This window comes from Ruditapes philippinarum, unplaced genomic scaffold (genome assembly GCF_026571515.1).
Source record: "Ruditapes philippinarum isolate M1 unplaced genomic scaffold, ASM2657151v2 ctg7424_1_1_1_1, whole genome shotgun sequence".
Taxonomy (NCBI): domain Eukaryota; kingdom Metazoa; phylum Mollusca; class Bivalvia; order Venerida; family Veneridae; genus Ruditapes; species Ruditapes philippinarum.
Window position 1 is genome coordinate 17,213 of NW_026855832.1, and position 13,261 is coordinate 30,473.

The window sequence follows — 13,261 nt, forward strand, 5'->3', positions numbered from 1 at the left end:
TATTCTACAAGCTTCAAATGTGAAAATGTCAAAATCAATACATTGCGGACAGGACATTCTTTAGCAATGGAGAAGAAAAGCTTTTTTTGTCAAGGTCCCTGTGACCTTGACCTTTGACCCAGTGACCTCAAAGTCAATAGGGGTCACCTTATATTCATGATCAACATTCATGCCAAATATGAAGACTGTGGGTCAAAGGAATCTTAAGTAAATGGGTGGACAAACTTTTTGAAGTCAAAGTCCCTGTGACCTTGACCTTTGACCTGGTGACCTCAAAATCAATAGGGGTCATCTAGTAATCATGACTTACCTCCATGCCAAACATGAAGACTGTGGGTCAAAGGAATCTAAGTTATTGGGCGGACAAGCTTTTTGAAGTCAAGGCCCCTGTGACCTTGACCTTTGACCTAGTGACCTCAAAATCAATAGGGGTCATCTACTAATCATGACTAACCACCATGCCAAATATGAAGACGATGGGACAAAGGAATCTTGAGTTATTTGGCGGACAAGCTTTTTGAATTCAAGGCCCCTGTGACCTTGACCTTTGACCTGATGACCTCAAAATCAATAGGGGTCATCTTCTAATCATGACTAACCGCCATGCCAGATATGAAGACTGTAGGTCAAAGGAATCTTAAGTTATTGGAAGGACAAGGTTTTTGAAGTCAAGGCCCCTGTGACCTTGACCTTTGACCTTGTGACCTCAAAATCATTAGGGGGCATTTACTAATCATGACTAACCTCAATGCCAAATATGAAGACTGTAGGTCAAAGGAATCTTCAGTTATTGGACGGACAAGGTTTTTGAAGTCAAGGCCCCTGTGACCTTGACCTTTGACCTAGTGACCTCAAAATCAATAGGGGTCATCTACTAATCATGACTAACCTCCATGTCAAATATGAAGACTAAGGGTCAAAGATATCTTAAGTTATTGGGCGGACAAGAAACAAGAGGGCCATGATGGCCCTGAGGTCGCTCACCTGTATATAGACCCCCACCCCGGGCCAATTTTTACCCAAGGGCTTTTATTTGTTTATTTGAACAGACTTGGTAGACAGCCATAAGAAGATGTTTCATGCTAAACATCTAAGTTCTAGCTCATTGGCTTTTTTAAAAGAAGATTTTAAAGTTTTTACTATACACATATAGTTAAAAACAATGACACTCCTGGGGCAGGGCCAGTTTTGACCACCGGGCGTTTATTTTAACTAACTTTGTAGACATTTACTTACAGATGTTTCATGCTTAATATCTAAACTCTAGCTATTTGGATTTTTCCAAAGAAGATTTTTAAGTTTTTGCTATACACATATAAGGAAAATCAATGACCCCCCGGGCGGGGCCAGTTTTGACCCCAGGGCTTTTATTTGAACATACTTGGTAGAAACCCATTAGAACATGTTTCATGATAAATATCTTAGCTCTAGCTCTTTGAGTTCTTTAAAAGAAGATTTTTTAAGTTTTTACTATATGCATATAGGGAAAATCAATGACCCCCTGGGGCGGGGCCAATTTTGACCCCAGGGCTTTTATTTGAACAGACTTGGTAGACACTCATTAGAAGATGTTTTATGCTAAATATCTTAGCTCTAGCTCTTTGGTTTCTTTAAAAGAAGATTTTTTAAGTTTTTACTATATGCATATAGGGAAAATCTATGACCCCCTGGGGCGGGGTCAATTTTGACCCCAGGGCTTTTATTTGAACAAACTTTGTAGACATTCACTAGAAGATGTTTCATGCCAAATATCTAAACTCTAGCTCTTATGGTTCTTTAAAAGAAGATTTTTTAAGTTTTTACTATACGCATATAGGGAAAATCAATGACCCCCGGGGCGGGGCCAATTTTGACCCCAGGGCTTTAATTTGAACAAACTTGGTAGACACTCACTAGAAGATGTTTCATGCTTAATATCTTAGCTCTAGCTCTTTGTGTTCTTTAAAAGAAGATTTTTAAGTTTTTTACTATATGCATATAGGGAAAATCAATGACCCCCTGGGGCGGGGCCAATTTTGACCCCAGGGCTTTTATTTGTACAAACTTGGTAGACATTCACTAGAAGATGTTTCATGCCAAATATCTAAGCTCTAGCTCTTACAGTTCTTTAAAAGAAGATTTTTTAAGTTTGTACTATATGCATATAGGGAAAATAAATGACTCCAGGGGCGGGGCCAATTTTGACCCAAGGGCTTTTATTAAAACAAACTTGGTAGACACCCATAAGAACATGTTTGATGCTAGATATCTTAGCTCTAGCTCTTTGGGTTCTTTAAAAGAAGATTTTTTAAGTTTTTACTATATGCATAGAGGGAAAATCAATGACCCCCCCGGGCGGGGCCAATTTTGACCCCAGGGCTTTTATTTGAACAAAATTGGTAGACACTCACTAGAAGATGTTTCATGCCAAATATCTAAGCTCTAGCTCTTATGGTTTTTTAAAAGAAGATATTAAAAGTTTTTTCCTTTGGTTGCCATGGCAACCAGAGTTCTGCATGGAATTAAATTCTTTGAACAATTTTTAAAGGTGACCACCAAAGGAACATTCTTGTGAAGTTTGGATGAAATTGGCTCAGTGGTTTATGAGGAGATGTCATTTAAAGCAAAAGTTTACGGACGGATTGACGCCGGACGGACGGACGCCGGACGAAAAGCGATCACAAAAGCTCACCCTGTCACAAAGATCTAAAAACCGACGGAGGGCCGGACAGCCGGACGACCGGACGGACAAGCTGATTCCAGTATACCCCCCTTACAACTTTGTTGTGCGGGGGTATAATAAACAAAGGGCAATAACTCAAAAAATAAAAAAAAATAAAAAGTTTCAAGTCAATAGCTTTTATACTATAGGAGAAATGGCTTGGACAAAAATAAAGTATGAAAATTAACAAAGGGCAATAACTCAAAAAATAAGAAATGCAGAGTACCAGTTCTTGTGCACTGCACTTCTTCTTAATGAGATCTATCATCCTTTGAAGTTTCAAGCCCATAGATTTTATACTTTAGGAGAAATGGCCTGGACAGAAATAAAGTATGGAAATTAACGAAGGGCAATAACTCAATAATAAGAGGTGCAGAGTACCGGTTCTTGTGCACTGCATTTCGGGTCATTATAAGAAGCGTGTATACCAAGTTTGAAGTCAATCCAACTTATAATGACTGACTTATGCTCTGGACAATCTAAAGGGGACGCCAACGCCGACGACAATGACACCAACACCGCCGACAAAAGTAATCCCTATATGTCTACTTTTTCAAGGCGACACAAAAATGAGCATAATGTCATTTTAAACAAACATAAATACAATGAAAGAAATAACGAAGATTTTTGAAATTGGAAATTGTTATGAGATATACTAAAATATATAATACATATATAAATCTTCTATTATTTTTTACAGAAGTTTAACAAAAACAAAAAACCGTAATGGCCCTGAAATTGCTCACCTGAATATAAAAACTTCCATGACAAGGAACAAATAATATTGTAATCAGTATATACAAACACAGATATAAAACCTAAATCTTAAACGATAATCATAAACTTTATATTTGTATCTGAAATAGTGCATGTGTAAAAACATTACAGGTTGCTACTGCTAAGGGAAAACAACAGTTCCAAAAGATGTGTACATATAAGGAAAATCAAAAAAAGACACAAAGACTGATATCTAGACAATCTAAGGAAAGTAACTACAAGTTCCTAGCTTAATCTAGTATGCCAGCATTACAGAGCTATTGATATGTCCAATCTTTATTTTTTTAATGTCTATAGGCAAAAAATTTAATCATTAATTGTACTACAAAAGATTATATTACATCAACGTTTCTGTTATATCATGTCTCCATAACATTCTGGAACTCTAAAATCATGCTGATTTTCCAGAGATAACTCACAAGATGAATAAGTATGTGTTTAAAGGAACTCCACTGAGGTTTTTTGACATGATGGAACTGGAAATAATTTTCGGAGATTCATGTTCAATTTGACTTAGGTCTAGACCAATAATTTGTGTGCACACTTTCAGATCATTTGTTCACTCTTTATCTTTTATCTGAATATGTATTGTTATTGTATAAGATACCCAAAATTGAAAAGCATTCCAAAGCTTTTTGCCCAAATTGGGCTTAGAATAGTACAAAAATATGGTTTGCAATGTATTTCTCAGAATATTTCTTAACTATCTTTAGAATATCTTTCTGTTTAAGCGCCCTAGCTGATCTATGTAAGAAATTAAAATTTTATGTTTTTAGGCTTTAGGACCTCAGAGGAGCTCCTTTAACAAGTATGGTATTTTTTTCATGTATGACAGGAACTAATTATGACAATACATCATCATCAGGAGTATAAAGATGTATTTTTTTTATTTCTGTTTTCTAGATTCAATAAAGACGATATCAGCAAAACTAACATAATTGACATTTTTGTTTGGTCCCATACCAAGTATAAATCTTATATTTCTATTTTGATAAATAAGTGATGTTTCCTTTTTTAAACCTTTGTTTCAGACTCAGGTACCAAGAAGAGAATGAATAATCTACATGTAGGTGGTACTGTGCTGAAAAATTATATGTATTCTAGTCTTGTACTCTAATAATCTCACCTTAAATCTACCTTAGAAAAAATATTTTGAACAAAGTATCACCAGACATAAAATATTGATATTTAGATAAATAGAATATTATATTTATTTCTAAATTGGTTTCTCTCAATCGGAAATAAATTATATACCATCTAATAAGGTAAATAAACTCTGAAAAAAGGTAACAAAACACAAAATGTTGTTTAGGAATTGCCTTGTGCATTGTGTAATACAATATTATTTCGAACACAATTTGTACATAAATTCAACTATATAATTTCATGACAAACTTATCAAACAAGCAATACATCATTGTCATTTATCAGCAGTACAATCCATTCACAAATTTTGAATACTAAAGTAGCACAACATTGTAAAATTCTCATGTTTATGATAAGTAAATCCTAAAAAATAATTTTGTATCACTTAAAAGATATATTATATTAATAACAATTGCTGCAGTGAAAAACAAAATAAAAATAAAGTTTCCTTTTAAAAGGAAAGGCTTGTACAGTTGTGCCTTCATCCAAACCCTTTAAAAATTTTTTTTTTTGGTTTCAATTTATTATCACATTTTTTTCTTGAATTACGGTATTTGTATATCATAAAGGGTTTATTTAGTTGGTTTTTTTTTTCGGAAAACCGAATATTTTTTGTCAAAACGATTTGAAATCTATTCTCTATTGTATAAAACTAATAAAGAAAATGATCAATCATAAAAATACTAACGTGATACTGAAGGAAAACAAGTGTGCACATTTCATTTCCCCTTTTTCGCAGCGAAATCATTCCTTTGCTTTATAGACGTGTAATTGCACTAAAATACTTCGTTACGTGGTACCAATTAATAAGCATGTATCAACTATGTTACACGATCATAAATAGACGATTCAGCAGGTGGCAAGGTTAATGATATGCATGGGCTATTTTTAGATTACCTCACCAATAAGTTGGATCTAAATATAACTCGATCATGTGAAGACGGAATACTACTACAGTCACCATTTTCTATTGTATAAAACTAATACAGACAAAAACAATTATAAAAGAAACAAACTTTTGCGTCTTGAAAAACAATTGAAACGGAACAATTTCGTTTATAATTTATTACGGTTTAAACCGATAAATCAAGTAAAAATAGAAATCCTATTTATATAAACAAACTGGGATTACCGAAGTAACTAAAATAGCTTAGATTTCCGTAATATTACTTCGTCTGATTCTGCAGTATGACAGAATCGCCCGAATTGTCACGATTGCAATCGGAACTACATCGGCTATTATCATATTAATTCGAAGAGTGACGGAAAAGGCCGAAAAGTTGCGATTGGCACGATTGCAGCTGGTTTCCCTTTCAATCATGCACCAACAGATGTAAGCAGGAAACCACCTAACCGGAACAAGTTTTCCATATGAAATGGTGGCTGCAAGCCAATAAAGTCTACAGCAGTAAAATAAAACCTGAAAAATAATTGAATGAACGCCCAGAAATGCTTTCATAAATTTTGTTACTTATTAACTTTAATATTAGTGTCATGTTATACTTCCCAGAATGTTTAAGACCGATAATTCAACATCTTCAGGTAATAAACATTTAACATGCTCTAAAACTGTAATATAAACTTTGTAATATAAGGGTTTTACATCTCTTTGAAATTTTAGGGGTCCAGTGGATGCACAGTCTAGAAAAGTAGGGGTCAAGGCCCGAATTTTAGGGGTCCAAAATTATATTCACTATAAAAGACTATGAAGACCACTCTATTTTGCTTAAAATCATTTATTTACCCTGCAAGAAATATGCATGTATATTGTACTGTTTTCATAAGAAGAATATGATTTCAATATCTTTTATCACTAAGTTTTTTTTATAGCCATTTAGTAGCCCTTTACAATAATATCATGTGCTATTTCAAAGGCTTATAAGTCGTTGAGTGGCTGGAATGTCAAGTTTTAGTAGCATATTTTGTAACTGTATTCCTAGAAATGTTCGCGGATACAATATTTCGCGTTTGTCACAACGTCGGCATTTTCGCGGAGACAAACTTTCGCGGATATGTAGTTACCGCGAATTCCGCGAATGTTAAGTCGCTACGGCCTAAATTACAGCTTTTGGAGGCTATGTATTTGATGCATAAAACAATACTATGCTTGCCAGAGGCTTACATTATATGACAATGTATGATAATGTATTATCAATAAATCTAGTAATAGATCAACACTCATTCAATATGAACTATATCATAGTCAGTACTAACAGTGATATCTTTTAAAACTATTATAACAAACATCAATTGTTTAACTTACAATTTACAAAAACATATTCACAAACATGCACAAATAGTAAAAATATGCTGGATATTTATCAGAGTGAATCATATAAGTTGCTGGAACAATGACCTTATTCAATTGTCCCCATCTGCTTTCCTCATGTCTTGGGCCAAATAAGCTAGTTACATGAAGGGAAAAGAGTAGTTAATGTTACTGTCAAGTTTCATCACTGTCTTTTTAATCAGCTGGATGGTTTAAGTCCACTCTTCTTAGCACACTATACTTCCCCCACCCAATAGTGGTTAATGACATAATTGAGTCCATACATGTTAAACCAGCACTGTTATAACTGCAATTCTTGTCAACCATGAAAGACCAGTGCTAAAAAATAAAAACTGATTCTTTTATTTTATGAAATTATAATACTTATAGATGTAATACTTTTTTCTGGTTTTTATGCAATCTTAACACTAATAATTGGGTCATAGTGCAGCCAATAAAAAAAAACCTAACCTGCTTTCCTGGATAACAAACCAGTCACTAGAAGGGTTTTTGTCGCAAAAACATATGTCATCCAAAACTATGTATGGTCACTCATGTGAAGTTTCATTGAAATCCCACCAGTAGCTTGACCTGTGAAAGACGGATTTATAGATGGACAACCAGACAGACAAATGGACGGACAGATGGCAAAGGCAAAAACAATATGTCTCCCAAAAATTTCTCTCTAAGGGACAAAAGAAAAGAAAAGTCTGCCATGATGGCCCTTATATCACTCATATGAGCGCTGTTAATGACAAGGAACAAAATATTGTAGGAACCCCAACCCAGGAAAAGTTCAAACAAGAGGGCCATGATGGCCCTGAAATCACTCACCTGTATATAGGCCGCTGGAATAGGGCCAATTTTAATCCAAGGGCTTTTATTTGAACAATAATGGTAGACACCCATTAGAAGATGTTTCATCATAAATATCTATGCTCTAGCCCTTTGGTTTTTTAAAAGAAGAGTTTTTAAGTTTTTATTATCACATATAGGGAAAAACAATGATCCCCTTCCTGGGCAGGGCTAATTTTGACCCGAGGGTTTTTTATTTAACAAACTTGGTACACACTCACTGTAAAATATTTCATGCTAAGTATCTATTACTCTAGCTCTTTGGGTTTTTCAAAGAAGATTTTTTTTCAGTTTTTACTATAGACACAAGGAAAATCAATGTTACCCGGGGCAGGACCAATTTCAAACCCAGGGCCCTTATTTGAACAAACTTGGTAAACAACCATAAGGAGATGTTTCATGATAAATATCTTAGCTCTAGCTCTTTTGGTTTTATTTTAAGAAGTTTTTTCTTTTGGTTGCCATGGCAACCAAAGTTCTGCATGTACTTAAATTCTTTAAACGAGTTTAAAGTTTACTACCAAAGGAACCTTCCTGTGAATTTTGGATGAAATTATCCTTGCCGTTAATGTGGAGATGTTGTTTAAAGTAAAATATTAAGGAAGGACAGCGGACAAAAAACAATCACAAAAGCTCACCATGTCACTTTGTGACAGGTAAGCTAAAAATGCACTTGTTTATGCACCCATCTGCTATTGATTTATTATTTGTTTTATTTTCAAGATAAATATTTAATCTTACTTTTAATGTATTTCGCAACATGTGATTGGATTGCACATCTGGTAAATATACAAGCACTCGCATCAAAATGTGCTTTACAGGGGACAAGTTTACAAGTATATATACAAATATATGTTTATTCATTTACATTTTCTTTCGACTCTTTTAAAATTATGTCTGCCAATTTTAGATACCTGTTATAGATTTCATGCAAACTGATACAACTGTACAAGTGTATTTCCACTGGTCAAGTCTTAGTATTCTAAGTTGTTCATATCATCTGAAAAAGAAATAATAAAACTTGTGCAATGATAGTCCTGTCAAGAGCGGAACTTCTCAATAATTATAGTTCAGACAATATAAGATGATGTCCATTTCTGTACACCATTCAAGTACTTGTATCTAGAAATCCTTTACGACGTCACTACAGGGGAACAACAATATGATGTAGCAATAAAATGGCGGTATTTGTAAGCATAAGAAAATAACAATGAGATGTTTTGTTAATTAATTAATTCATCAATTGGATAAATTCCCCGGTGGAAGTGAGAATTACTGTTAAGATATGTTATAACTTCAGTATTTTAATAGATCAAGAGACAATCTTTAAAAATGATATCTATTATAATCTACTTGACAATAACTATATGTAATGTAGATTCTACGTGGATTTTGATACAGAAAAATATGAAATTGAAATCCTGTAAATAAAGTTGCTTTTTGTAATTCATTTGACCATCTCCCAGATACAAATGTTAAACAAGAGCCATTAGCTCATGAACTATTTTCCGACAAGCAATAGTATATGAACTAAAACAAAAGTAAAGCAGCTATAAAAGAAAGAAAAAAAAATAATATCAGCATAAGTACATTTACATGTAAGTACATGGAAGTATATCAAAGCAACTAAAAACTAGAACTGCCACTATCATGGCGTGAATACCCCTGCATACCACTTTGTCAGAATCAACAGTGGCCATTTAGAGCTCAAGGACAACCTCCCTGCCAAATCTGAGGTTACTAAGCCAGTGCATCGCTAAGTTATGTATTCTACATGCTTCAAATGTGAAAATGTCAAAATCAATACACTGCGGACAGGACAGTCTTTAGCAATTGAGAAGAAAAACTTTTTTTTGTCAAGGTCTCTGTGACCTTGACCTTTGACCTGGTGACCTCAAAATCAATAGGGGTCACCTTATAGTCATGATCAACATCCATGCCAAATATGAAGACTGTGGGTCAAAGGAATCTTAAGTTAATGGGTAGACAAACTATTTGAAGTCAAAGTCCCTATGACCTTGACCTTTGATCCAGTGACATCAAAATCAAAAGGGTCATCTACTAATCATGAATAAACTCCATTCCAAATATGAAGACTGTGGGTCAAAGGAATCTTAAGTTAATGGGCGGACAAACTTTTTGAAGTCAAAGTCCCTGTGACCTTGACCTTTGATCCAGTGACCTCAAAATCAAAAGGGGTCATCTACTAATCATGACTAAACTCCATTCCAAATATGAAGACTGTGGGTCATAGGAATCTTAAGTTATTGGTCGGACAAGCTTTTTGAAGTCAAGGCCCCTGTAACCTTGACCTTTAACCTGTTGACCTCAAAGTCAATAGGGGTCATCTACTAATTATGACTAACCTCAATGCCAAATATGAAGACTATGGGTCACAGGAATCTTAAGTTATTTGGCGGACAAGCTTTTTGAAGTCAAGGCCCCTGTAACCTTGACCTTTCACCTGGTGACCTAAAAATCATTAGGGGTCATCTACTAATCACGACTTACATCCATGCCAAATATGAAGACTGTGGGTCAAAGGAATCTTAAGTTATTGGGCGGACAAGCTTTTTGAAGTCAAGGCCCCTGTGACATTGACCTTTGACCTGGTGACCTTAAAATCTATAGGGGTCATCTACTAATCATGACTAACATCCATGCCAAATATGACGACTGTAGGTCAAAGGAATCTTAAGTTATTGGGCGGACAAGCTTTTTGAAGTCAAGGCCCCTGTGACCTTGACCTTTGACTTAGTGACCTCAAAATCAATAGGGGTCATCTACTCATCATGACTAACCCCCATGTCAAATATGAAGACTAAGGGTCAAAGTAAACTTAAGTAATTAGGCGGACAAGAAAAACCCGACGAACGGCCGGAGGGACAAGCTGATTCCAGTATACCCCCCTTACAACTTTGTTGTGCGGGGGTATAATTATAAGCATCAGCACATCTAAATACATGGATTTAAGTTATTATAGCACCATGCATGCTTAAAAGTTACAATAATTACAAGCAAGATAAAACAAATAACAGATATATATAAATAATGTACATTCCTGTAAAAGAGTTATATATTAGTTAAAGACAGACATGTATAACAAGAGCTGTCACAGGAGACAGCCAAGCTCGACTAATAAAATACTGGACGCAGTAAGGAGGACAAAACTATGAAAGAAAAATCAATTATGTATAATCATGTATTAAGTTAAAGTAAAAAAAATAACATTTGTTAAAATACATTCCAAGATCAAGGAAAATAATTCAAGAAAAAGTCACGCTAGAGTTATGACCCTTGTCACACAACATGTATGTAATGATAAGAAGTATATATTTGAAGTTTTAAGTAGATACCTTAAAAAGTAACAAAGTTATAATATTTCTTAAAGAAAATCCTAAGTTCAAAGAGAGATAAATCTGTAAAAATTACTTCAAGAATTATGAACATTGTCACATAAAATATAATTGATTATAAGGAATAAGTATTTGAAGTTTGAGGTAGATACCTTTAAAACTAGTTGATGGGGAGATAATTCTTGCAATATTGTTGCTACAGTTATGAACCTTGTCACATAAGATGTGGGTGATGATAAAGTACAGTTGTACATTTGTTTGAAGTATGAAGTTGATCCCTTTAGAAAAAAATAAGTAACAGTAAAAAATATTATTTTTTAAAGAAAATTCTAAGTTCAAGGGGAGATAAATCTGAAAATATTGGTGCTAAAGTTATGAACCTTGTCACATAAGATGGGGATGATTATAAGGTACATATATTTGAAGTATCAGGTTGATTCCTTAAGAAATAAAGAAGTAACAGAAAAAATAGTATTTTTTAAGGAAAATTCTAAGTTCAAGGGGAGATAAATTTTGCAAAATTGGTGCTAGAGTTATGAACCTTGTCACATAAGATGGGGATGATTATAAGGTACATATATTTTAAGTATGAGGTTGATCCCTTAAGAAAAAAAGAAGACACAGTAAAAATTAGTATTTTTTAAGGAAAATTCTAAGTTCAAGGGGAGAGAAATCTGAAAATATTGGTGCTAGAGTTATGAACCTTGTCACATAAGATGTGGTTGATGATAAGGAACATATATTTGAAGTTTGAAGTTGATACCTTAAGATTTGACAAAGTTATAGTGAAAAATATTTACTGCACCAAAACTTTAATCTGAAATCTGGGCGAGTAGGACAGCTCTCCATATACTTCGTATAGTCAAGCTAAAAATAAGCATAAGCACATCTAAGAATATGAAATTAAGAAAATAAAAATCTAAAATAAGTTAAAAACTACAAAAGTTACAAGAAAAATAATACAAAAATAAGATATAAATATACACCTATGTACATACCTGTAAAAGAAATATAATAGATATATAAAAAGACATACATGTATATAAAAAAAACAAGGAAATTACAAGGACTATCACAAAATGCAAATAAAAAGTAACATTAAACATTTATAGGTATAGTTTTGCAACATCTAAAGACTAAACATAAAAGCACATATATATAAAACATGTTAATCACATACAAACACATGTTAGACACACATGTGTTTAACAAAAGGCTATAAAATAAACTAGAACTATCGCTGAATGCGATTCATACCCCCACCAATGTCCTTGACAGAAGACCACTTGGAAAGGTGGTTAAGAGAATAACTTATGTGGCACAAATACATAAAAAGAAATTATCTCTGGTGAAAAAAAGACTAATTGTACAGGTAATAGTATAAATATATATTATCAAATCATGTTCGAAACAGTTACATATAACCTTTCAGTTTCCCAAGTTATTAAACATTTTATTTATTAGTCAATTTTTGACCTTCAAGTGTGGCCTTGACCTTAATCTGGCACAAGGGTAAGATGGGTTTTGCACATCACCCAGTTTGGTTGAACATTTGAGTAAAGTTTGAAGAAAATCCTTCCATTAGTATAGAATTTATAAAGTAGACATAATATATTGTCTAGTATTGGTTGTATGTAAATTTGAAGACTTAAAAAGGGGCATAACTTTCTCAAAATGCAACACAGAGTAATGAAACTTGAACTGCCTATCTTATTTGCCACACCTCATATATCTTTTAAGTTTCAAGCAAATGCCTGCCCTAGTTTCAGAATTATTCAAGTACATGTTAAAATTAAAGAACATTTTCTAAGTCAATTTTTGACTTTCAAGTGAGACCTTGACCTTTAGCCGGCACAAAGGTGACATGGATTCTGCACATAACCTTGTTGAGGTGAAAATTTGAGTAAAGTTTGAAGAAAATTCTTCCATTAGTATAGGATTTATAGAGCGGACACAACATATTGTCTAATATTTGATTGTATGTAAATTTGAAGACTTAAAAAGGGGCATAACTTTGGTAAAATGCAATACAGAGTTATGAAACTTGAACGAACAGCATATCGGAATTGTGACCCTTCAAAAATATTTTAAGTTTCAAGCAAATACCTTTTCTAGATTTAGAAATATTCAAATAAATGTTAAAATTTAAGAATATTT